This window comes from Lutra lutra, chromosome X, assembly GCF_902655055.1.
Source record: "Lutra lutra chromosome X, mLutLut1.2, whole genome shotgun sequence".
NCBI lineage: Eukaryota > Metazoa > Chordata > Mammalia > Carnivora > Mustelidae > Lutra > Lutra lutra.
Window position 1 is genome coordinate 62,680,428 of NC_062296.1, and position 27,584 is coordinate 62,708,011.

Consider the following 27,584-nt stretch of genomic DNA (forward strand, 5'->3'; position numbering starts at 1 on the left):
GAAAGAAAATCCTAAGTGGGTTCCACACTGGTTGTGGAACTCGATCTTACAACCCCGAGATCATGACTAGAGCCAAAATCAGGAGTCAGATACTGAACCAACTGAGCCACCCAGTCGTCCTTAAGTAGTTTATTAACAAAGGGTATGCCAGCAAGGAAGGAATTAAGCAAAGTTCTGTGGATCCTGTCAAACTTGAAAGCATGATTTACCCTCCTGTATTACCAGTTTCTGCTTGGAAATTCTTTTCGGTAATTTCATTGAATTATGGTGCATTTTATGTAAGCCTTTGGAATAAGTCAACTTCTCAGTGCAAATAATTGCTTTTTCCTGGGCCATAGCATTAGGTCAGCTAGTGAAATAGTCTAATACTGTTTAAGGCTATGGATAGCTTCCAAGTATTATATAGGAAATATGGAATTAATATTAAAGAGTTGCTGTGAAGCAAATGTTACTTGTGAAATTTTATTATACAGTGGTATTAATGCTTCTTTTGTTTTAAAGTGTTTGCTGTTTAAGTGATCACTGTATGAATTTTACTTTCAAAATATTTAGTGTTAATAGGTTCTATCTAAGCTTCCCAACATTTATTTGTATTACAAGTCACTTCAGAGTGATTCATCAGCATCGTATTAAAGCAAACAACCAACATGGGAGATTTGTTTCTGCTGCATGGCCTTATTTTTTGACCATAGTTGACATGCAATGTTACATTAGTTTCAAGTGTAAGACCTAGCGATTCCACAACTTTATAACTACGCTATGTTCACAAGTGTAGCTACCGTCTGATTCTTAAAGTTGTTTTCTTTCCTTACTCTGGAAAGTACCGATTGTAAGCCCTTTTCCTCTCTTCCAGTTTTAGGTTATTAGGGGTTCTTGCTAGAAAGCCTAGCAGAACACATGCAGCAAGTGTCCCCAATTTTTTTAGACCATCTGGAGCTACCTGTGGCTTCTGTAGTCTAAAATTTCAGATGGCTTGATGATCTATTGGCAGATGGCTAAATTGGAATCCTTGTGTAAGAGCTTTGTTTTATCTTTCCATTCCAGGAGGGGAAAGTGAAATAAAGGAGACATTGAAGGTTGTGATATTTTCTGTGAATGTGAGAATTATTGACAGTTCTCAGAAAAATGTGGCTATAGATTGATGTTGTTACTGCTTTGGGGTTTTCCTTTTAGAGTTACATTTCTTTACCTGGAATTAGCTGAAGAAAAGTGATGTTTGTAATGGATTGATAGTTTCAATAGATAGGATTTTTGTTTTCGGTGCCTTCAGAGACCCGGCTTAAACTAATTAGAAAGCTATCACTGCTTTGTGTAAGTCTCAAAAAGAGTGGTGTTAGGCTTTTAATTCAGTATTTGCTGAGATTGCTGTTGCCTGATGCCTTAAAATGAAAAGGGTAATATGGTTCTGATCTCAACCACTCCCTTGTACCTACACACTCTGTATTCTTCCTGCTTTTTTTTTTTTAAGATTTTATTTATTTACCTGACAGAGAGATCACAAGCAGGCAGAGAGGCAGGCAGAGAGAGGAGGAAGCAGGCTCCCCGCCGAGCAGAGAGCCCTATGCGGGGCTCGATCCCAGGACCCCGAGATCATGACCTGAGCCGAAGGCAGCGGCTTAACCCACTGAGCCACCCAGGCGCCCCTCTTCCTGCTTCTTTTGACTCGAAGATAATTCTTCCATTTAATACATTAAGTTTTGACCTTTTCACTGTATGTCTGTCTAGGACATGTCTAGTATACTCATGAGCATTTATCTTCTAATGCACAGATGTAGCCTATACATGGTTTTATTTGCTTAGGTAGCAGATAATCTTCAGAAACATTAGAGTATTTGATTAGAATTTGACACTTGTGGAAAAAAAAAAAAAGATGGACTCAGTTAGCCTAGGGGAAAAAAATGAATATATCCTGGTCAGAAGCCAGAAGTGAAAACTTAGAAACTGGTTTGGGATGTACTTGCATTGAAGAATTTGCCTTCTGTCATAGACTTTTCAGGCTGCTATAATAACAGTACAACAAACTAGGTAGTTTCAACAACCATTTATTTCTCACAGCTTTGGAGGCTGGGAAGTCCAGGATCAAGGTGCTGGCAGATTGGGAGTCTAGTGGGGACCTGTGTGCTGTGACTATATTCTCACTGTGTCCTCAACAGGACCCATGGGGTGGGGGTGGGATGAGGGAGGCAAGGAGAGATCTCCTTTATAAGGGCACTAATTCCATTCATGAGGGCTCCACCCTCATAAACCAATCCTATCCCAAAGATTCCACCTCAAAATCATCCTGTTGGGATTAGGTTTCAAACATGGGAATTCTAGGGGGACCTAAACACTTAGCATATTACTCTAATTTCTCTTCCATGTGGTGGGTGATCTTGAAGATTAGGCAGTACTTCAGTTTTGTGTTTTGCTACAAATTTTATTTCTTCACCATTTTCCTCAGAAGGTGCTACTTCCGGTCTGGCAAGCTGTAGTGGAGTTTATTAGGTAGCAGTATGTAGATAACTTTGTACAGGAAAATATGCAATGCATCTTAAATCTTCTGTTTTTGCTTGTGTGATTCTCTAAATCATTCCAGATGGTGCCCACTGTGGATAGTAATAGCAAGGGAGAAAGCTGTTAATATCACAGCTTCTAGCATATGTCTCCTGATTGTGGGTGTACATGCCCAGAGTCAAAGTTATGCTACAGTATACCTGTGATGTACAGTGGCTTTTAGAAAGTTACTGGGGCTCACATCCGGCTCTCTGCTCAGCGGGGGAGCCTGCTTCCTCCTCTCTCTCTGCCTGCCTCTCTGCCTACTTGTGATCTCTCTCTGTCAAATAAATAAATAAAAATCTTAAAAAAAAAAAAAGAAAGAAAGTTACTGGGGCTTTTCCATCTGCATTAGCCAAGTAAGAGGATGGTCTAGACAATAAGGTCTAACTAGGGCTTTTGTCTCTAGCAGGTAGCTATGTTTTGGAAAGAAGCTTTTCTCATCTAACCAGAATGTTTTGACTTTTGACTGGAAACTTCTTAACTCTGCTTGCATGTCCTTGTTCATATTTTCTTTTTTTTTTTTAAGATTTTATTTATTTATTGGACAGAGAGAGATCACAAGTAGATGGAGAGGCAGGCAGAGAGAGAGAGAGGGAAGCAGGATCTCTGCCGAGCAGAGAACCCGATGCGGGACTCGATCCCAGGACCCTGAGATCATGACCTGAGCCGAAGGCAGCGGCTTAGCCCACTGAGCCACCCAGGCGCCCTCCTTGTTCATATTTTAGAACTAAGGTCCTTTAACATCTGGACACAGTAATTTGTATAGCACTTGTAGAATATAGTGCTTCTCTGCATAGATGCCTTTTATTTTCTGTAGCTGGGATCTAGGTTCTATTCAGTGTGTAAGGTACTTCAGAAGTGATCTGAGCAAGCTTGACCTTAAAGATGTCTCTGTAACTTGTCTCATATTGTTACTGTTTCCTTTTTCAAGTGTTAGGTTTCCAAGCTTCTGTAAGTTTCTAGACTTTCCAAGTAGTTTTAAATGGTTTTAAAATGTTGAAAGGGAAATTGAAGTAAGCTTTGGAAAACTTCAGTGAACTTCAGCTGGCAATATGTATGTAACCCGTGTTTTAAAGACCATTTCAGATAGTAATGGGTACATTTATTTTTTAATTACTAAAGCTTCTCCAAACATTGAAACTTCAATTACATGTTACCCTGGGTATTAAGACTTGTATCTCAGGGGTTACTTCACTGCTTTTACTGAAGTTGGTTTGTTGGTAATTCACTATGATAATAGCAGCAAGTTACCATATTTGGTTGGCAACCAAGTATTTGTTTATTTAATTACATTTGCCTAGTTATTTTTATATTTATTGTGAACTTTAGTCTGTAGAGCTGAAGAGATTTCTCCCCTTTAAGTTAAAAATGAAACAAAACCAACACGTGATAAACTAGCCCTCCCACTTGCATAATGAAATTAATTTTTTCTGGTTTTAAGATTAACCCAATAGGGTAAAAACTGAATTCTTTCATGAGTGGTAGTATTATTTCTGCATTGTGGAATTAAGACTATAAAGATGATTAGAACAGACCCTTGATCGCTTTTTTTTTTAAAATTCTCTTTTGATTTTATGAACATAACATTATGCTTATTTGCTTCAGGGGTACAGGTCTGTGAATCATCAGTCTTACACAATTCACAGCACTCACCATAGCACATACCCTCCCCACTGTGCATCCCCCAGGCACCTTATCCTTCCCACCCTCTCCCCTCCGGCAGCCCTCAGTTTGTTTCATGAGATTAAGGGTCTCTTATGGTTTCTCTCCCTCCCTGGTCCCATCTTGTTTCATTTTTTTCCTCCCTTTTCTGCCCCCCCCCCACGACCTCCTCCCTCTGCCCTGCTTCTCAAATTCCTCATATCAGAAAGACACTATGACAATTGGAAGAGACCCTTGATCTTTCTGTGCTTCCCCCACCCCAGTCGATTATTTCTTCAGTGTAAAATCAGAATGAACTCTTTGAATTGTCTGTACTACCACACAAGACCATATAACCCTGTTCTTGAAATGAATTTTAAATGTTGAGTATCCCTGAGGAGTCAAGATGGCGGAGAAGTAGCAGGCTGAGACTACTTCGGGTAGCGGGAGATCAGCTAAATAGCTTATCTAAAGATTGCAAACACCTACAAATCCAACGGGAGATTGAAGAGAAGAAGAACAGCAATTCCAGAAACAGAAAATCAACCACTTTCTGCAAGTTTCTTTTTTTTTTTTTTCGTTCTATCTGAACCCCTTTTTATCCCCTTTCTCCCCCCTCACAATTTGGGATCTCTTCTGATTTGGCTAAAGCATATTTTCCTGGGGTTGTTGCCACCCTTTTAGTATTTTACTTGCTCCTTCATAAACTCTTATCTGGACAAAATGACAAGGCGGAAAAATTCACAACAAAAAAAAGAACAAGAGGCAGTACCAAAGGCTAGGGACCTAATCAATACAGACATTGGTAATATGTCAGATATAGAGTTCAGAATGATGATTCTCAAGGTTCTAGCCAGGCTTGAAAAAGGCATGGAAGATACTAAAGCAACCCTCTCAGGAGATATAAAAAGCCTTTCTGGAGAAATAAAAGAACTAAAATCTAACCAAGTTGAAATCAAAAAAGCTATTAATGAGGTGCAATCAAAAGTGGAGGCTCTCACTGCTAGGATAAATGAGGCAGAAGAAAGAATTAGCAATATAGAAGACCAAATGACAGAGAATAAAGAAGCTGAGCAAAAGAGGGACAAACAGCTACTGGACCACGAGGGGAGAATTCGAGAGATAAGTGACACCATAAGACGAAACAACATTAGAATAATTGGGATTCCAGAAGAAGAGGAAACAGAGAGGGGAGCAGAAGGTATATTGGAGAGAATTATTGGAGAGAATTTCCCCAATATGGCAAAGGGAACAAGCATCAAAATCCAAGAGGTTCAGAGAACCCCCCTCAAAATCAATAAGAATAGGTCCACACCCCGTCACCTAATAGTAAAATTGACAAGTCTTAGTGACAAAGAGAAAATCCTGAAAGCAGCCCGGGAAAAGAAGTCTGTAACGTACAATGGTAAAAATATTAAATTGGCAGCAGACTTATCTACAGAGACCTGGCAGGCCAGAAAGAGCTGGCATGATATATTCAGAGTACTAAATGAGAAAAACATGCAGCCAAGAATACTATATCCAGCTAGGCTATCATTGAAAATAGAAGGAGAGATTAAAAGCTCCAGGACAAACAAAAACTGAAAGAATTTGCAAATACCAAACCAGCTCTACAGGAAATATTGAAAGGGGTCCTCTAAGCAAAGAGAGACCCTAAAAGTAGTAGATCAGAAAGAAACAGAGACAATATACAATAACAGTCACCTTACAGGCAATACAATGGCACTAAATTCATATCTCTCAATACTTACCCTGAATGTTAATGGGCTAAATGCCCCAATCAAAAGACACAGGGTATCAGAATGGATAAAAAAACAAAAACCATCTATATGTTGCCTACAAGAAACTCATCTTAAACCCGAAGACACCTCCAGGTTTAAAGTGAGGGGATGGAAAAGAATTTACCATGTTAATGGACATCAGAAGAAAGCAGGAGTGGCAATCCTTATATCAGATCAATTAGATTTTAAGCCAAAGACTATAATAAGAGATGAGGAAGGACACTATATCATACTCAAAGGAACTGTCCAACAAGAAGATCTAACAATTTTAAATATCTATGCCCCTAACGTGGGAGCAGCCAACTATATAAACCAATTAATAACAAAATCAAAGAAACACATCGACAAGAATACAATAATAGTAGGGGATTTTAACACTCCCCTCACTGAAATGGACAGATCATCCAAGCAAAAGATCAACAAGGAAATCAAGGCCTTAAATGACACACTGGACCAGATGGACATCACAGATATATTCAGAACATTTCATCCCAAAGCAACAGAATACACATTCTTCTCTAGTGCACATGGAACATTCTCCAGAATAGATCACATTCTTGGTCCTAAATCAAGTCTCAACCGGTATCAAAAGATTGGGATCATTCCCTGCATATTTTCAGACCACAATGCTCTAAAGCTAGAACTCAATCACAAGAGGAAATTTGAAAAGAACCCAAATACATGGAGAATAAACACCATCCTTCTAAAGAATGAATGGGTCAACCAGGAAATTAAAGAACTGAAAAAATTTATGGAAACAAATGATAATGAAAACACAACGGTTCAGAATTTGTGGGACACAACAAAGGCAGTCCTGAGAGGAAAATATATAGCGGTACAAGCCTTTCTCAAGAAACAAGAAAGATCTCAGGTACACAACCTAACCCTACACCTAAAGGAGCTGGAGAAAGAACAAGAAAGAAACCCTAAACCCAGCAGGAGAAGAGAAATCATAAAGATCAGAGCAGAAATCAATGAAATAGAAACCAAAAAAACAATAGAACAAATCAACGAAACTAGGAGCTGGTTCTTTGAAAGAATTAATAAGATTGATAAACCCCTGGCCAGACTTATCAAAAAGAAAAGAGAAAGGACCCAAATAAATAAAATCATGAATGAAAGAGGAGAGATCACAACGAACACCAAAGAAATACAGACAATTATAAGAACATACTATGAGCAACTCTACGCCAACAAATTTGACAATCTGGAAGAAATGGATGCATTCCTAGAGACATATAAACTACCACAACTGAACCAGGAAGAAATAGAAAGCCTGAACAGACCCATAACCAGTAAGGAGATTGAAACAGTCATCAAAAATCTCCAAACAAACAAAAGCCCAGGGCCAGACGGCTTCCCGGGGGAATTCTACCAAACATTTAAAGAAGAACTAATTCCTATTCTCCTGAAACTGTTCCAAAAAATAGAAATAGAAGGAAAACTTCCAAACTCATTTTATGAGGCCAGCATCACCTTGATCCCAAAACCAGACAAGGATCCCAACAAAAAAGAGAACTACAGACCAATATCCTTGATGAACACAGATGCAAAAATTCTCGCCAAAATACTAGCCAATAGGATTCAACAGTACATTAAAAGGATTATTCACCACGACCAAGTGGGATTTATTCCAGGGCTGCAAGGCTGGTTCAACATCCGCAAATCAATCAATGTGATACAACACATTAATAAAAGAAAGAACAAGAACCACATGATACTCTCCATAGATGCTGAAAAAGCATTTGACAAAGTACAGCATCCCTTCCTGATCAAAACTCTTCAAAGTGTAGGGATAGACGGCACATACCTCAATATTATCAAAGCCATCTATGACAAACCCACCGCAAATATCATTCTCAATGGAGAAAAACTGAAAGCTTTTCCGCTAAGGTCAGGAACATGGCAGGGATGTCCGTTATCACCACTGCTATTCAACATAGTACTAGAAGTCCTAGCCTCAGCAATCAGACAACAAAAGGAAATTAAAGGCATCCAAATCGGCAAAGAAGAAGTCAAACTATCACTCTTCGCAGATGATATGATACTCTATGTGGAAAACCCAAAAGACTCCACTCCAAAACTGCTAGAACTTGGACAGGAATTCAGTAAAGTGTCAGGATATAAAATCAATGCACAGAAATCAGTTGCATTTCTCTACACCAACAACAAGACAGAAGAAAGAGAAATTAAGGAGTCCATCCCATTTACAATTGCACCCAAAACTATAAGATACCTAGGAATAAACCTAACCAAAGAGACTAAGAATCTATACTCAGAAAACTATAAAGTACTCATGAAAGAAATTGAGGAAGACACAAAGAAATGGAAAAATGTTCCATGCTCCTGGATTGGAAGAATAAATATTGTGAAAATGTCTATGCTACCTAAAGCAATCTACACATTTAATGCAATTCCTATCAAAGTAACATCCATTTTTTTCAAAGAAATGGAACAAATAATCCTAAAATTTATATGGAACCAGAAAAGACCTCGAATAGCCAAAGGAATATTGAAAAAGAAAGCCAAAGATGGTGGCATCACAATTCTGGACTTCAAGCTCTATTACAAAGCTGTCATCATCAAGACAGCATGGTACTGGCACAAAAACAGACACATAGATCAATGGAACAGAATAGAGAGCCCAGAAATGGACCCTCAACTCTATGGTCAACTCATCTTCGACAAAGCAGGAAAGAATGTCCAATGGAACAAAGACAGCCTCTTCAATAAATGGTGTTGGGAAAATTGGACAGCCACATGCAGAAAAATGAAATTGGATCATTTCCTTACACCACACACGAAAATAGACTCAAAATGGATGAAGGATCTCAATGTGAGAAAGGAATCCATCAAAATCCTCGAGGAGAACACAGGCAGCAACCTCTTCGACGTCAGCCGCAGCAACATCTTCCTAGGAACATCACCAAAGGCAAGGGAAGCAAGGGCAAAAATGAACTTTTGGGATTTCATCAAGATCAAAAGCTTTTGCACAGCAAAGGAAACAGTGAACAAAACCAAAAGACAACTGACAGAATGGGAGAAGATATTTGCAAATGACATATCAGATAAAGGGCTAGTGTCCAAAATCTATAAAGAACTTAGCAAACTCAACACCCAAAGAACAAATAATCCAATCAAGAAATGGGCAGAGGACATGAACAGACATTTCTGCAAAGAAGACATCCAGATGGCCAACAGACACATGAAAAAGTGCTCCATATCACTCGGCATCAGGGAAATACAAATCAAAACCACCATGAGATATCACCTCACACCAGTCAGAATGGCTAAAATTAACAAGTCTGGAAATGACAGATGCTGGCGAGGATGCGGAGAAAGGGGAACCCTCCTACACTGTTGGTGGGAATGCAAGCTGGTGCAACCACTCTGGAAAACAGCATGGAGGTTCCTCAAAATGTTGAAAATAGAACTACCCTATGACCCTGCAATTGCACTGCTGGGTATTTACCCTAAAGATACAAACATAGTGATCCGAAGGGGCACATGCACCCGAATGTTTATAGCAGCAATGTCTACAATAGCCAAACTATGGAAAGAACCTAGATGTCCATCTACAGACGAATGGATAAAGAAGAGGTGGTATATATACACAATGGAATACTATGCAGCCATCAAAAGAAATGAAATCTTGCCATTTGCGACGACGTGGATGGAACTAGAGGGTATCATGCTTAGCGAAATAAGTCAATCGGAGAAAGACAACTATCATATGATCTCCCTGATATGAGGGAGAGGAGATGCAACATGGGGGGGTTGAGGGGGTAGGAGAAGAGTAAATGAAACAAGATGGGATTGGGAGGGAGACAAACCATAAGTGACTCTTAATCTCACAAAACAAACTGAGGGTTGATGGGGGGAGGGGGTTGGGGGAGGGGGTGGGGTTATGGATATTGGGGAGGGTATGTGCTATGGTGAGTGTTGTGAAGTGTGTCAACCTGGCGATTCGCAGACCTGTACCCCTGGGGATAAAAATATATGTTTATAAAGCTGTAAAAAAAAAAAAAAAAAAAAAAAGAAAGAAAGGATGAATCCCCAAGTTTTGTAGCAACATGGACGGGACTGGAAGAGATTATGCTGAGTGAAATAAGTCAAGCAGAGAGAGTCAATTATCACATGGTTTCACTTATTTGTGGAGCATAACAAATAGCATGGAGGACAAGGGGAGATGGAGAGGAGAAGGGAGTTGAGGGAAATTGGAAGGGGAGGTGAACCATGAGAGACTATGGACTCTGAAAAACGATCTGAGAATTTTGAAGGGATGGGGGGTGGGAGGTTGGGGGCACCAGGTGGTGGGTATTGTAGAGGGCACAGATTGCATGGAGCACTGGGTGTGGTGCAAAAATAATGAATACTGTTATGCTGAAAAAATAAAAAAATTTAAAAAAAATGTTGAGTATCCCTAATAGGAAAGTATGCTAGTTGTAAAGAATAACATTTTATAATGATTTATGTGTTCATAGTAATTTCAGGTTCAAAGTTTTATTGTTACTGTTTTTTTGCACTCACTTTCTGTATGATCTTCATGTCAACCCTATGAGGTAAGTAGATTTTCCTATATTTTTTTCCCATCTCACAAATGAAGGAACCAGTTTTTTGAGAAAATGTGACTGGTTCAGAGTTGTAGAATTCAGATTATATTAATTTTTTCTGCATTCCTTGGTAGGTAGAACTCTTGACACATTTTTTCCATTACACGGTCTATAATTTTGTCATCAGAATTCTTGAGCTCCGAGAAACTGAAATTGATACAAATGGAAAATGGGTTCTATACTGGGTGCCAGGTCAGTTAGATGAATTTTAACTGTTGAGACTTGTTGTAGTTGAAATAGTTTTGTAGGCCTACTTCCAGCTTACTGGGGGAGAATGCCCCTGATTGAACTACGTCTGAAGTGGACATGGGGGCAACCTATGGATGGCAAATAGGTAGCAGTCATGCTAGCTAAATCTAAGGTACCTGATAGTTTCTTTGTAGATTTTTTATTGAATGCTCAGTAAGTTAAAGGATGCTATGTGTACCGGTTAAGGAATTTAATTTTACTACGTGAGATAGAAAACATAATGGTGGCCTTAAATTTGAGTTAATTTTTTTACTCATGACAATTCCAAAATTCAGCATTCCAAGGCTGGTACAGGGTCTCCAGGATACCATTAGGGACCCAGGTGCCTTCTAGCCTTCTTCCCTGCCATTTTAGCCTATGTTCATGGTTATAGCGTTATTCCCAAGTCATCCCATCCGTGTTCTAGGCAGGCTGGAAGATAGGAAAGAGCAAAATGGTGCCTGCTAGATGTATAAGACCTCTTTAAAGAACTTTCTTATAAAGCACATCCAGTGAAGTCTGTTTTTAGATTATTGGCCAAACTATATCACATGGCCCCCTTATATACCAGAAAGCTGGGGCATGTATTTTTACTGGAGCACATTGCAACCCCAAAATTTTGGGCTTCTGGTATCAAGAAAAAAAAAGGGGAGAATGGATATTGGGGGGTAGTTAGCACTCTTTACTGTAGTATACCGCATTAACTACCCTGATCCTTATTGAATCTTTTTCCCATACAAAGAACATGCTCCCCCTGTCCTCAATGGAACTACCTCCAAAGTATTACCTAGTCATTGTGTCCATTTTCCCAAGTCCATTTCTTGGTGATGTGCAGTCTACCCCATTAGGTCTAGTTATGTCTTGTCTGATGTTTCACAAAACTGCCATGCCCCCATTGTTACATAGATAGGAAAAAAAAATAGTTGATAACTATAGTAAAAGTTCCCATACACAAAAGAGGGGAGATTGGGAAAGATAGCAGTGGCCAAACCCTACTGGGCAGGAAGAGCAAAGACTTCCTGCCCTGCCAGCTGAGAAAGCTCCCTGAATGGCCTATATGACGGTCCCTGGCTCTCTTCTCCAGAGGGATTTCCTTTGCCTGGGAAATAAATTTGTGAGGGGAGTCCCAGCATCCGAGGCACTCTTTGATTGCTCCTCCCTATAGGTCAGAAATTATAGTGGGAACTGCTGCCATTGGATTCTCAAACCTAAATCCAGGGTGGGTAATTGGATCCTGGTGTGGCAGAGGCCAAGTGGCACTCCATCCCTAGAGGCAAGGTAAGTGTGGTTAGCTAAATATCAGGGTCAAAGCAGCAACTGGAATAGTCCGAATAATACAGGGGGGTTTCCTTTGCCCTGGAGCAGGCCCCTAACTGTTCTCTAGAGATTCTTTATTGTCCATTCTTCTCCATGGCCCCATCTCAAGAGCATACTTTTTCTTGGGGGAAAGCACAGCTTTCACAACTAATAAATGATCTCTTGGTGAGGATTTGGGGCCATGAAATATTTTTGGAGACTTAATACTTGCTACAGAGCAGTCTTACAGTTTCTATGACATTCCCTCAAGAACTTATGGGTGTTTGATATTTTGCTTTCTGTAAGCTCCATGGAGTAGAAGCCACATCTAGCTTAAATTCTTCTGCTCACTGTCCTCTGTGCTCAGCTCTTTTCTTTTAGCTCTTAAATTAATAGCCAGCTGCCTTGGGGTAGGCTACATCCTTAATCTGATTTTTTTTTTTTTTTTTTTTTTTTTTTGCTGGCTGGTTTTCTTCCTTGTCCTGAAAAGAACTCTTAAAACAGCTTGGGGCTGTGGTCTTATCTCCTGCTAAGACAGCCACTTGTGAGTTACTACTTATAATCACCTCAATCTGAGGTACAGAGGCTGTGATATTTACAGCCCTGCAAAGCTTCAAATTATGTGACTCTCAGTCAATCTAGATTGAAGGCTGCAGGCATAGAATGTCTAGCTCTAGTTTGATTTGGCCTCTCCTGGGACTGGACTCAAAAGCTGCAAGAAAAAGCCATCATATACTCATGTCCTGAAATCTTCCTCAAGTTCCCTAAATTACAGTCTGATTGGGCATGTGACGTTATCAAGTATTTTGCTACCACCTAACAAGAGTAACCAGCTTTAAAGTCACTTTGAATCGCTTCTCGGCCTTTTGGCTAAGATCAAGTGTAGTAAAGTCACTTTGAATTTGTTAGAGACTGCCATTAGTTCTTAAGACAAATTTTCAAGAAAATCTTTTCCCTACCTTCATATAGGTGTATTCTAAGCACCAATGGGCAGCTTGGTGTACATCTGCTTTTTAAGTCCTAAATTGGGAGAAATTAGGACTAGCAAGGAGTACTTTTTCCTAAGGACAGGAACACTTGGCAAAGACAGGAAAAGTGTGAACAAAGAAATATGTGGACATAATTTCCAAGAAAAGTTAATCAGTGATGGGTAAATGGTCAAGAAAAAATAGATGGTTTCTATTAAAGCAGAAGAGCTGTTGTGCCAGCTGTTTTGATGTCAGCCACCAGGTGATGCAGTTTACCCAGGGTCTTGGTTCTTGTCCATGGGGACAGGTTCCATGGGTAAGTAGAAAGTGAACTTGCAACTAGATGCTTATAAGGACAATCAATAATGAGGACCTTTGGATGTATGTAATTTTCCCCTATAAATGAAAACTAAATTCTTTTGTGGCTGTTTTATTTGGTACTTAGCAAATACATACGTATATATTTGCTGATTATTATATATAATATATATTATATATATGCTAATTATTGACCGTTATGTAAATATCCTCAGTTGATCCAAAGTTAAGACTTTTAAGTTCCGTAAACTTTACTTTTGGCAGTGTCCTAGACTGAGAGTCTTGAAAGACAAGTTTTAATAAAGAATAATGTTTTATGCTACTTGGAGTGTTGTAGTGTTGTGACCTCTGTTTTCCCTGATTAGCTCTCTTCAAGGTAGTCCTTTAAAAAGAAAAAAAAATGAAAAGAATTAACATAAAAAGAAGAGGATAAGTAGTACCTGGGCACTAGAATCTCATTTCTAAGATTTCACATTTTCAAATTCTCCTATGTTTTGAAGATTCATCAAATAATAGATATTTGAGCACCAGTTGTCAGCCGTTATATTAGACAGTAGTGCTTAATACTAGTAAATAACAGTTTTTGAGTAATTACCATTGTGACTATTTCATAAACATTTTACATATATTCATTTAATCCTCACAACAATCTATTCTATTAAATTGCCTAGTTAGATGCAAGATAGAGATTCCCCAGCCCATATCCCCCAATCCCCCCCTAACAGAATATTTGGCAACTGTGCATGAACAAAAGTGCCTCTATAAGAGTTTTGGTATCCAGGTAGGAGATTGCAAAACCTCGGTGGAGCCCAAGACTGGAGGGGGCCACTTTGAGAAGGTAGATCTGTTTAGGCCCACTAACTGTGGTCCTGGTTGCAGACCAGAAGCAGCCGCATTTTCTTGTGCATTTGGCAATAGCCTTACTTGTCTACAGTCCTGCCACCAGCCCCTTCCATCAAGGTACCTAGGAGGAGCCACCTCTTTCCCTGTTCCTGGTAACTGGCCTGCTGACCCTTGAACCCAACTGCAGGCCCATGACCCAAGTCCAGCCCCATTCTACCTGTTCCCATGGCAGTCCTGCCCACCTAAGGACCTGGTAGAAACCATGCCCTTAGGGTACCTCCAGTAATAGGCCCATCAACCTCAGATCTGACTGTAATCCCTGAAGCCGTCTTGTGACCTGGCTACAGTCCTGCTATGCTATACCGAAACCTGGAAGGTGTCTTTCCAGCCCCACCTCCTGCTCCACCCAAGCAGCCCAGCAACCCAGTAGGAGGATGTTCAGGGGGGTGGTGGAAGCTGCACTTGACTGCAGCCCTGGTAATAGGCCTGTCAACGTGAACCCAACAACCACAAGACCTGGCTTCATCCCTACTCAACTGTAATCCTAGAGGCAGTCTAATCAGTCTCAGGAACTGTGTGCAAACACAACATACTAAAACCTCAAGGATGCAGCAAAAGCAGTTCTAAGAAGGATGTTCATAGCACCACAACTCATCAGAGAAATGCAAATCAAAATGTGGTTGTTCTCAAAAACACAAGTGTTGGCAAGGATGTGGAGAAAAAGGAATTCTTATACACTGTTCGTGGGAATATAAATGGATAAAGCCATTTTGGAGAACAGTATGGAGGATGCTCAAATAACGGAACTACCATATGACCTAGCAGTTCTGCTTCTTGGTGTATATCCAAAAGAAATGAAATCGGTATCAAAGAAAGTCTGCACCCCCTTGTTCATTGCAACATTATTCATTACAGCTAAGATCTAGAAACCATCAAAATGTTAGTGGATGAATGGATAAAGAAAATGGGATATGCATGTATGTGCAAACACAGCATACTATTATTGTTCAGCCTTAAAGAAGGAAAACCTGCTGTTTGTGACAATATGGATGAATCTGGAGGACATCATGCTATGTGAAGTAAGCTAGACACAGAAAGACAAACACTACATGATCTTCTATGTGGAGTCTAAAATAGTCTAACTCCTAGCAGAGAGTGTAACGGTGGTTGATAGGGGCTAGAGTGGTAGGAGAAATGGGGAGATATTGCTCAAAGTGTACAAAGTTTCAGTTGTGCAGAAGAATAAGTTCTGGAGAGCTAACGTGCAGCATGGTGACTATAGTTACTACATTATGTCATTGAATACAGTCACTACATTATGTGATTGAAATTTGCTGAGATAGTAGATCATAAATGTTCTCACCACAAAAAGATGGTAAATGTGTGAGTTGATGGCATGTTAATTGGTAACTTGATTCTGGTAATCATTTCACAATGTATATATCAAATCATATTGTATGCCTTAAGTATATACAACTTTCACTGTACCTCAATATACCTCAAATATACCTCAGTAAAACTGTGTAAAAAATACAACAATCTCAGGAGGGTAGATAGTATTATCCTCCCTACAGCTGTATGTAAACAGAGACTCAGAGAGTTTTAAGTCCCTTGTCCAGGGTTACCAAGCTCTCAAATGGTAAAGCTGGGAGCCTAAGGAGATTTGACTCTCTCCTCTGAATTGGTCAGCTACCTTTTTTCTGGGGGGGGGGATATATTTCTTTTAAAGATTTTATTTATTTAGATTTTACTTATTTATTTGACACGGAGAGAAATCGCAAGTAGGCAGAGAGAGAGGGGGAAGCGGGCTCCCCGCTGAGCCAGAGAGCCCGACGCGAGGGTCAATCCCAAGACCCTGAGATAATGACCCAAGCCAAAGGCAGAGGCTTAACCCACTGAGCCACGCAGGCACCCCTGGTCAGCTATCTTGCTGTAATTGTACCAACAGTCCCTGCCACTTGGGAACTCTATAGGGGAAGTAAACATGTAAATAACAAATTGAATTATTTTACTTTCTTAATTTGTTCATAGTTATTGTGATTATTTCACAGTGCCTGTAAAGATAAGTTGCATATGTGAAGCAACTGGGGCATGCTAAGTCAGAATATTATTTTTAAAGCAGTAAACCTGTCTATCAAGTGAGCAAAAATGGCATAGCAAATGAACCGAAATGGTATGTAGCTTCTTAGGAACATTCATTCAACAAAATGTAGTGAGCTGTTACTATGTCTCAAGTTCTTCTGAGCCCTGGAGATAACGCCTTGAAAACCTGGAAGGTGCCCTTTTTTTTTTTTTTTTTCATGAAACTTACTAGTCTACAGAGGGAGACCAGTGTTAAATAATAATTCTACAAGTAATTGTTTAAAACTCACTTGTGAGTGCCGTGAAGGGAGGCCAAAGGGATGCTATGACAAAACAGAGAGAGGGAGCTCACCCTGCTTCGGGAGTGAGAAATGGGGGAATACTCCAGCTTCTGAATGGAGCTAGCTTTAAGACTCCACAACATACTTTAATTTTTTTTTTAAGATTTTATTTATTTATTTGACAGAGATCACAAGCAGGCAGAGAGGCAGGCAGAGAGAGAGGAGGAAGCAGGCTCCCTGCTGAGCAGAGAGCCCGATGCGGGGCTCGATCCCAGGACCCTGAGATCATGACCTGAGCCGAAGGCAGCGGCTTAACCCACTGAGCCACCCAGGCGCCCCTACTTTAATTTTTTTATCATTGAATTTTGTGACTCTTTACTGTTCTTCCTGTTGCTGTACTGAAGTCCTGTGCTTTGTGAGCACTAAGGGGAAAGAGATCTTTTCTTGCTCAGAGGGGAATAAAAACAATTCTTAGATACTGAAGCTAAATCTTGAAGGATTAGTGGAGAGGGATTGGACAAGGGGAAGGGTATTCTAGGCAAAGGAAACAGTTTTCAAAAGTTAGTGCAAAGGCATTGGGGGCAGCTGAGAATCTCATCTTTTTTTTTAAGATTTTATTTATTTATTTGACAGAGAGATCACAAGTAGATGGAGAGGCAGGCAGAGAGAGAGAGAGAGAGGGAAGCAGGCTCCCTGCTGAGCAGAGAGCCCGATGCGGGACTCGATCCCAGGACCCTGAGATCATGACCTGAGCCGAAGGCAGCGGCTTAACCCACTGAGCCACCCAGGCGCCCCAGAATCTCATCTTTTTAAGATGATTGTGGTTAGTATAGGTACATGTTATATGTGTCTAGATGGTATTGAGAGATGAGAGGAGAAAAATAAATATATGTGAAATATCTATGTAACCAAATTTTGTTTCTGCAAAGTTATTCTACTGACCTTTCCCCATCATTTCAGATAATCTAAGAGCTATAGGGGAATGGAGTAAGATTCTTTTCTCTTCCACATTTTAATCATTAACATTTCTAAAGTATAAGGATGGACTCAAACAATATAGATAATGAGACACTTTATGGTTAAAAACGTAATTGTAGGGGTGCCTGGGTGGCTCAGTGGGTTAAGCCGCTGCCTCGGCTCAGGTCATGATCTCAGGGTTCTGGGATCGAGTCCCGCATCAGGCTCTCTGCTCAGCAGGGAGCCTGCTTTCCTCTCTCTCTCTCTCTGCCTGCCTCTCTGCCTACTTGTGATCTCTCTGTGTCAAATAAATAAATAAATAAATCTTTAAAAAAAAAAACGTAATTGTATGCAATGCCATAACTGTAAGGGTTGCAGTCAGACTACTAAAGCATGGTTATCAATAGGTGAAATGCATTTGGATCACCTAGCTAGGATGAAGTTTGGGTGTTGGAGGAATCCATATTACTGCATGCATATAAGATTAAATTGACATGAAGAAAGAGTTGTTTTTTTTTTTTTTTAAGCCTTATTTATTTGAGAGCTAGCATGAGAAAACGTACGGGGGCGGGAGAGGGGCAGAGGGAGAGGGGAGATAGAAACCCAAGCAGACTCCGTGCTGAGCATGTGGAAAGGTTTTCTAAGTGTGATGTTCCAGGCATATTCTGATGAGGCAGAGTATTTTATTGCTAATGATCGGAAGATTGAGTGGAAAGAAATGATTAACAGGGAAAGCAACATGGTAGTTGAATGTGGAACACCGAAGCCAAGCTTTGCATGGCTTGCATCTGGGGCAGCCTCTGCCACTGATGTTCAAGTCACTAGACATTTCAGAATTTGGGTCTTTAGTTTTTTTTTCCTTTTTTGAACTTTTTACTGAAGTATAGCATAAACTACAGAAAAATACACAGACCGTAAGCGTGTGGTGCTCGATGAGCTTTTACAGACCGAACATGCTTCTGTAGGCAGCACCCAAGGCGAGAGATGAGGCTATTGCCGGAGCCATCTTTGCACTTCCTGCACTTCCATTTTTATCCTTAAAATAGAGTAATACTGTCTTCTTCACTGTTCAGGAGTGTTGAGAAAGGACAGAAAGTGCTTTGATCTCTCTCAGGTAGTTTTGTGCAAGTGAAGTGAAATAGCTCTAGCACTGTGTTAGACCTGAGGAAGTAGGACAAGTTTCCGAAATTGTATAGAGCTTACTTAGGATATTATTAATAAACCTATTAAATCAGGGGTGAATGAGCAAGGAAGTCTGAAAACGGCAAAGCAAAGGACAAAACCACCATCTAAAACTAACCATAAAGTTTTGCAAGCAGAGTGTGATGCCTTACTGTTAGTTTATACAAGATGTCATTCTTGGGGGCGCCTGGCTGGCTCTATCAGTATAGTCATGGGTTTGGGCCCCAATTTGGGTGTAGAACCTACTTAAAAAAAATGTCATTCTTGGGACTCAGTAAAGCAACTTGTGTATTTTTTTAATGCTCTACCAGTATGAAACCGCTCATTATTTGAGAAAATTCAAGGAATGGTAGCTCCCAGAATTAAAAGCAAGTTGCATTGTGAAAATACCCACAAGCCTTGAATTCACCAGATATTTCTCTTTAGGTTTCAAGAGATCTGATATTGAATCTCCTTATATTAACCTGAATGTTAATGAATGATTTTAGGACAGGAAGTCCTCCTTCGTATTCTTGGTCCTGTTAACTGAATAATTGCTTTCTTGCTGAGTAATCATAAATGAAACCACATACTCTTGTAGCACTTTCTAAAAAAAAATTTCTAATTTATTTCGTGTGATGACAGATTGATGCTTACTCTAACAAATGACACTAGCTCTAGTCACCACAACAATAATTCTGCATTTTTTCCTGTTGCTTCCAAATTTATTTCCCTCTACAACATCTTATTGGACCCCCTTAAGAGCTACTCTGCAATTTACCTATAAATGAAAAACAGTGAACTATGATTTTTAAATTCTGTAAGGTAAGGTCATTTTATTTATTTCCTCTTTGATATTTAAAATTATCTTCGAGGGGCACCTGGGTGGCTTAGTCGTTAAGCGTTAGCCTTCAGCTCAGGTCATGATCCCAGGGTCCTGGGATCAAGCCCCATATCAGGCTCTCTGCTCAGTGGGGAGCCTGTTTCTCCCTCTCCCGCTCCCTCTGCTTGTATTCCCCTTTTTTGCTGTGTCTCTATCAAATAATAAAATCTTTTTTAAAAAATCAAATAATCTTTGAGTGCAGAAGTTCAGTAATTCTTTCAATTATTTGGTGATTTACTTGGGAAGTTCTTAACATAGGCAGTATAGTTTTAAAGAATAAATAGAGCAGCTGTACTTGTAATAAACATTTGAGTATGGCCTAGGGTTTCCAGATTTTAAAGTAGAAGTTGAAAATGTGAAATTAAATGAAGAATTAGAACCAAATATCATTTGACTCCTATTTTCATAGACTTGCTTGGGCATTTGAATCATTCTCCTTTTGTTTCATGTAGTCAGCGACTTCAGTCCATTCCACTGGGGATGGGTCACTGGGTCTCAAGCATGGCCTGCGACAGTAGAGACACGTGGAGAGGCCGAGCACACGTGCTAATGCTGCCCAGAGTATGTACTTTGGGATGCAGTGTGCCCCCGTTGTCATGTGACTCAGTCCCTTCCGGCTTCTCTTCATCTTCTGGATGAAGTTTAGCATGGATAGATGCTCTGAAAGAGGTCTGCAGGTAGGTGTGTAAGAGCGGTGATTTTTGTTTTGTTTTTTCCCATCAAGGAAAAGTCTAGTCACTGGTAATAAGGCAGAATCTGGTTTATGGTTACAGAGGGTATCTTAAATGTGAATGCAGCATAAGGTGATTTAAACTAAAACATGCCCAGGAAAAGAAACTGCCTTAATCCTTCTCAAGTATTTGGCTCAAGTACTCTGGCTGTGGTCACGTGGGCCCGTGAGTAAATGTAAACCCCTCCTCATTAGAACAAGGACTCTCCCATACAGCATGAGAGCTTGTCTTCCTCAGGCAAGAGGCATACTGTTTAGACAGACCAACTTAATTAGGACAGGAAGGAATTTGTTTTTTAATTGTCCCTGCCATTTAGTGTGAAATAAAAATTTGGAAACATAAACTGACGTTCCATAGTTTGCCATTGTTGTTAGTGCCAGTAGATAGACCATTTCAAAGTACATAAGGTGTATATCATTATATTTTATATCAAATTCCCAAAAGCTCATGCCTGGTACTAGAGTTAACAAAATGCTGTCCTGATTGTTTAGCTTCAGTTTCCCAAATTCTCCCCTCAGGTTATCAGAAAACCTATATGATCACTTCAGGTTACCACCAAATCTATATAACCTTCAACAGAAAGACTGCTCTCCAAAGCCATGGGGAGAACACCAGTCTTAAGAATATTTGTTCTCTGGAGGAGTGGTGTGTGTTTAGTCTACCTATGTCACAGTCCTCTTTGAAAATTCTTTGAGTCTATGTATTAACATGTTTCACATCAGAATCTGTTTTGCTTTTTTATGTTTACATGACCTTAAACTCTGTCAAATTTTAAATCTGATTTGTCAGAATTCACTCTTTTACTATAAAGTGTCTATTATCTTTATACACTCTAATATATTTCCTTCCCCTAACAGTGAAACATATAGTTAGTTGATTAGCTGTGTTTTTTTGTGGACACTTTATTTGATGTGTTCGGAGTTGAATTCAATTCTACAGATATGTGAATACTCCAGATCTTGAATGAAACTGTAGGATAGCATCTCCCAAAATATATTTCATTTTTTTAAAGATTTTATTTATTTGAGAGTGAGTGAGCGAGCGAGCATGTACAAGCCAGGAGGAGAGGAAGAAGGAGAAGCAGACTCCCTGCTGAGCAGGGAGCCCAATGCTGGGGTTGATCCCAAGACCCTGGGATCATGACCTGAGCCAAAGGCAGATGCTTAGCCGACTGAGCCACCCAGGTGCCCCCCAAAATATGTTTGAAGAACATTGTTTCCATCTTTTTTTCTAAGTATAGTATGCTCAGAAGTTTAGGAAATTCTACTTTTAAAGAAATTTAACAAGTCTCTTTTCCATGGGACCTTTCAGAGCCTTAAATTTGCTAATATGCACTGAGATCTTAAAAAAATAGGAGTGTTCTTGAATGTCTTCTTAATGTACTTTGCTCTTAGAACCTTTGAGTCGTAGAGCAATTTGTAAGAATAGTGAACCTCAAAACATACCTTAGGAAATGTGATAGGGATAAAAATCGTTTAAAAATGAGTAACTGGGGCACCTGGGTGACTCCGTTGGCTAAGTGTCCAACTCTTGATTTTGGATCAGGTCATGATCTCAGGGTCATGAAATGGAGACCCGCAGCAGGCTCTGCACTGAGCAGGGAGTCTGCTTGAGATTCTCTCCCTCTGCTCCTCCCCCTACTTGCACACTTGTGTGCAGTCTCTCTCTCAAATTAAGTGTTTTTTTTAAAAATGAGTAACCGGGGGCGCCTTTAAGCCGCTGCCTTCGGCTCAGGTCATGATCTCAGGGTCCTGGGATCGAGCCCTGCATCGGGCTCTCTGCTCAGGAAGGAGCCTGCTTCCTCTTCTCTCTCTGCCTGCCTCTCTGCCTGCTTGTGATCTCTGTCTGTCAAATAAATAAATAAAATCTTTTTAAAAAAAATGAGTAACCGGGGTGCCTGGGTGGCTTAAGTCAGCTCAAAGAGTCTGCCTTTGGCTCGGGTCATGATCCCAGGGTCCTGGGATCAAGCCCCGCATTGGACCCTCTGCTCAGTGAGGAGCCGGCTTCTCTGTTTCCCCCCTCCCCCTGCTCATTCTTTCTCTTTCTCTCTCTCTCTCAAATAAATCTTTTTAAAAATGAGTAACCAAGTGTTTCATAGGAATTAAAACCTTTATTTGGCATTCTTGAGCCATGGTGATTGGAAGGAAGAGAAATGGAGAACAGGATGAGGAGAATGAAGACTGTTGCACTTTGAGTTTCAGAGTTCAGGTCCTAGGTCACCAGACCTCATGTGTCTGTGTGTTCATGACTATGTGTCTTGAGGGTGTGTAGGAAGTGATGCTTGTCTTTGCATTTTTTGACCTAGAGTCCTCATCTACAAAATGAAGGACTGGATCAAGTGACACCTGGGATCATCTCTACATCTGACGTTTTTTCTAGAGGAGCCTCACTTTACCAAAACTCTGTACAGAAGCTAGAATTCTAGGTAATTTGTTAGGCACTCACTTACTTTATAGGAAGAAATCTCTCACTGTGGAGAAATCAGCTTCTGAAGCTGAGTTTTATCAGTTTTTCCCTCCAGTCTAATTAAATGTAATTCACATATAACTAAGTTTACAGAAGCATAACATGTAGAAGTTAAATCCACCTGTAATTATAGGCATTTACTTTCTCATCCTTGGGAGGTTTTTTTGTTTTGTTTTTGTTTCTGCCATTATGTGATTGATGTTGATTACTGCTATTAATGAAAAAGTTGGTCTTTTAAAACTCAAGTGTCATAATGTATTTATTTCACTTAAAACATGTACTGGTTGATTTTTTAAAAATATATACTCATGCCTCATGAAAATAAATTGCATTCTAAGATATATTTTTATTCCTTCCCATTTTTAAAATTATTAAAAATTATAATAAATTGTATATAACATGAAATTTGCCATTTGCACCCTTTTAACTCTACAGTTTAGTGCCTTGAGTTGCATTCACAATATAGTATAACTGTGTCTAAGATGTATTGTTAGCCTTTTGGTAAGCAAGGCTTTGTTGTGATTTAACTTGGTTGTATTTTACAGCACTTTATACCAGGATAATTTTCTGCTAAATTCTAAAGGTACCATGATCCTACTTAGATGTTATGGTAAGGGAGAGAAGCTCATGGTATAGAATGGTTAAATGACTTCTTCAGAGCCTAGTATTTTAGATCTTAGTTAACTAAATCCTTTGGTAGATGTTGTAGTTTGAGCTGATTGGTCAGACTTGAAATGAGCAAGTACCTTATTGAATCGTCGGTTTTGTTAGGCACAGGTATTCTACTGTCACAGCATTCTTTTAAGGTAATGAGTATTTCAAGCAAAAGAAGTGCCAAGTTAGACCTCCTATGTATTGGCATACCCTCTCCATTCTGGGCTTTGGTCTTTCTGGCAGTCTGAAGTTAGAACTATAGGTTTCGCCCTTGCCTACAATGTCTATTTGGCAATGAGGCTGGAATCTCTTCCAGATTCTGTCAGAAATGAATCTTTCTTCCAGCCTGGAGGTGCTGTGTCTCATGAGCAGATTCTCCCTCTTATTCCTGGTCATTAATCTTCAGTCTTTGGGTAAATGAAGTGACTTGTCCCTACAAAAAGAGAATAAGGACCGGTCTAATTCCCCTTTTCGAGGGACGACCAGAGAGTTGGACTAATAGTTGGTGATGAATTTTAGAACTAGAACGCACACATTCTTCTCTCCAGTCACAGATGATGATTGTCCTGTGGTGGTTGATGAAAAAGGGACAGGATTGATGGAAAAACCTATTGAGGAAACCTAGTGCCTTTTGGATTTTTTTTTCTAAGTCCAAATTTAGATCTTGGCAGAATGGGAGTAGTTACCTACCTCTAACGCTGTCTATGAAAATCCAGGAAATAGGCACGGAGTGACTGTAACACAAAAATAACCCATCACTTGCGAAGCCAGAACTGGACACCCATATTTCTTGACTTTTGCTCTAGTGCTGGATTCATGGGAGTGTGACTCTGTTAGTTTATTTGCCTACAGAGCATTTGGTAGAATTGTCGTTGCCATGTACTTATAGAATTACTCTAGAAGAAATATTATTAATATTCTAGTTCTGCATCACCTTCTAACCAACTAAAGATGTTTTTAGTGCCACTTAATTAATTATACAGCAGAAAGGAAACTTAAGTCAATATGCAGTATTAATTTCACTTTTTTGTAAGTTTGAAAATTGTTTTTCAAATAAACTTTGAACATGGAGATGCTTTCTACAAAATACAGTATTTTTTTTCATATTGTAAGTGAATACTTACTATATACTTTTTAAAAAGAAAATCCAAAGTACTACAGAATATAAATAAAACATACAAGGCAACTGAAGTCTGCAGATTTTCCTGATAAATACAACAGGCGAGTTTTTGCCTCTATAAATGGAATAAGGATTGGAAAACTTCAGCAGGGGACCTTGGGCATATGTCTGATACAGGTGTGAGGCAGGGATAACCTTGTGATTAAGAAAAGCATGGGCTCTGGATCTGGAATTTCTGGATTTGAATTCTGGTTGAACCAGTTGCTAGTTCTGGGGCTAGGCTAAGCTTCTCTGTACCTCAGTTTTCCTCCTCTGTAAAGTGGAATAAAGACACTGCCTATCCTAGAGTACTTATGAGAACTTGAGTTAATACCAGCAAGTCTTAGAGAGATGACTAGCATATTGTGCTCAATACCTTATAATATTAATACTCTATTCTAATATATCCTAATACAGTAGCTATCACTAATAATTTTTTTAAAGATTTTATTTATTTATTTGACAGACAGAGATCACATGTAGGCAGAGAGGCAGGCAGAGAGAGAGAGAGGAGGAAGCAGGCTCTCCACTGAGCAGAGAGCCCGATGCGGGGCTCGATCCCAGGACCCTGAGATCATGACCTGAGCCGAAGGCAGAGGCTTTAACCCACTGAGCCACCCAGGTGCCCCATATCACTAATAATTTTATCGTTCTTACTGCTCTTATTGGAAGACTGTGGGAAATGTGACATGTGAATGGGTAATCTTGGTAAGTGCAGGATATTTGACATATGGAAGCTTTTCACTACTTGGATGTAAATATAAATATTTTAATCAGAATTAAACCAATATTAATGAATTTTTTTGTTGAGAAAGTATTTCCCAGCCCAGATGGTTCCACTAAGCCAACTTAATTCCTTGATCACTTTTCTGTACCATACAGTTAAACCATTTGTAATTTTTTTGTTTTTGTATTTTCCTAGAAGTATTGGGATAGTTTTTTTTTTCTGTAGAAGTCCTAAAATCAGGCTTTCAAAAATACCAAATCTTTAAAACAATGGCTTCTAGCATTTTAAGTTTTCTTTTACACACGTCGCTTTTATCATTTTTACAGTAATATACCAGCCAATATAGTCTTCTTTAAAAGAGGCCTTCCAGATCATTCCTCATTCCACATGCGTTCTTGTTTCCCTGGCAGTCCTCTCTACTGGTTTCCCCTGACTTTGATATTCTTGTTAATACCACCCCCTTCAAAACATCTCAGTAACTCGAGTCAGCATAAGCAGAAGTAGATTGTGACTCATTAAGTGATGAGGGTTGAAGGTGCCCCTGTAATGAGGTTTCTGATGATAAGGAGAGTAGCATGGCTGAGGCTGAGAGTAAACCAAGATGTTTTCTGTATGAGGAGTCAAAGGTAGGAGCAGGAAGAAGGCTGAACTGGTTTTGCAAACGCTCTAAGGAAACTGCCTCCTCAAGAGCAGGAGCTTTGACAGGACCAGAAGGCTGTAACAGGCCATAAAGAAGGCTCACTGAAATTTAGGGAAGAACCAGATGGGTTAGCATGATGGTTTTCAAATATGCTCTGTTGCTGATCAGTTCTACTCTAGGCAAAGACAGAAGTACAGAACTTCACTTTTTCAAGAGCACATTACTGAGACTATTCTCTTAGCAGTGACTTCCTAATTTAGGGGCGGAATCTCTCCAAGATTTTTAGAGAAAGCAATAAAAACAGATTTGCTCTGATAACTTTAGCATTGTGCACGATGGTTGGTAGTTGAATTCATGTAATGCTTTACTAAGATTGGAAAACACAAAGCACTGTATATTTGATTCAAGTACTCCTCTAAACCAGTAAGCAATCTGTTGCCATCCATGCTTGTCTCGGTTCTGTGAAAAGCAACGTTATGGCAAAGGCCAAGAGCATCCTGGGCAGTGGTGGAAATAGCAGCCTTTGCTCATTCCACCGGTCAGTACAACCATCTTTATTTTCTGATCACCTGAATACATTTTACCAACTAGAGTTAAGGTTTAAGCTGAGTGATCTCTTTCAAAAAGAATGCTTAGTCTTGATCAATAGTGTATGACCTGTAGATGAGCTATCTAGCCCTAATGTCATTTCCTCAGCTGGTATTGAGGCCCATTTTATCTGTCCAAGAATGAAAGCAGCAGATGTATAGTACTCTGGAATGTTTGTATTATGGATCAGCAAAGTATTTGTGGTAAATCAGAGGTGTAAAACAGGCTCAAAAATCCAGTCTATTACATGAAAGGGACAAACTACAATCTCATTAAAGACAGTAACTGCATTTGTGTACTGTGGAAATACCAGAATTTTCTAACAAATTGAATGGTAATGGCTTTTCTGATGTGTTCCCTAGTAGGAATTGTGTTCTGTGATTTTTCCCCCCCAACTGATAGTCTTTGTTATTCAGTGCTTTCAGTGTTATTTACTAATAGTGTTACAGCCAAAATAAAATAGAACCGTGCAGTGGAACTCATTTCTTCTCTGTTGTAGCTGGCTCTGTGAAAGATGTTGGAGGAAACCTCAATTGCCTACAGCCCTGCAATGAGTTGCATACCAGATGTACTGTTTCAAAGTCTTGGTTCTTGGTTTGCATTTTTCACCTTTTACTTCAGTATTAGCCTTTTGTTTGGAGCATTTAATGCTAAGCAGTATAAATATGTCTTTCTAGGCAACATAATTGGATTCTCATTTTTCTTCCCAATAAAGAAGGCAAGGTCAGCATAACTTTGCATTTGCTTCTCAAGCTGTTCTTTGAGTTGGGAGAGTTGAGTCAAGGTCAGAAATATGGATTTCTTCTTTTTGCTAAAATTTAGTAGTATGACTAAATATTTCGGATAAAAAGCTCTTCTGAAAACTTATATTTTAGATACTATTCAAACGGCATGATTTCAGACCTTTCGTTTGTCATATTTTTCCTGACACCAGCACTCTTCTGTCAGCTTCTCACTTATTTTACTCTTCAGCCACAAAGTATTTGATCATTTTCAGGGCACAGGAGGAAACCGAGTGAACCTATGACCTCA

The 27,584-nt window shown here is 39.6% G+C and overlaps 1 protein-coding gene and 1 pseudogene across 8 annotated transcripts in view; both read left to right on the plus strand.

Annotated features, from left to right (window-relative positions):
- The window catches only part of CASK (calcium/calmodulin dependent serine protein kinase), a 353,809-nt gene that overhangs the window by 25,308 nt on the left and 300,917 nt on the right, over positions 1 to 27,584 (plus strand). The gene's annotated exons all lie outside the window — the stretch shown is intronic.
- LOC125092569 (uncharacterized) lies at positions 12,945 to 13,047 on the plus strand (annotated as a pseudogene).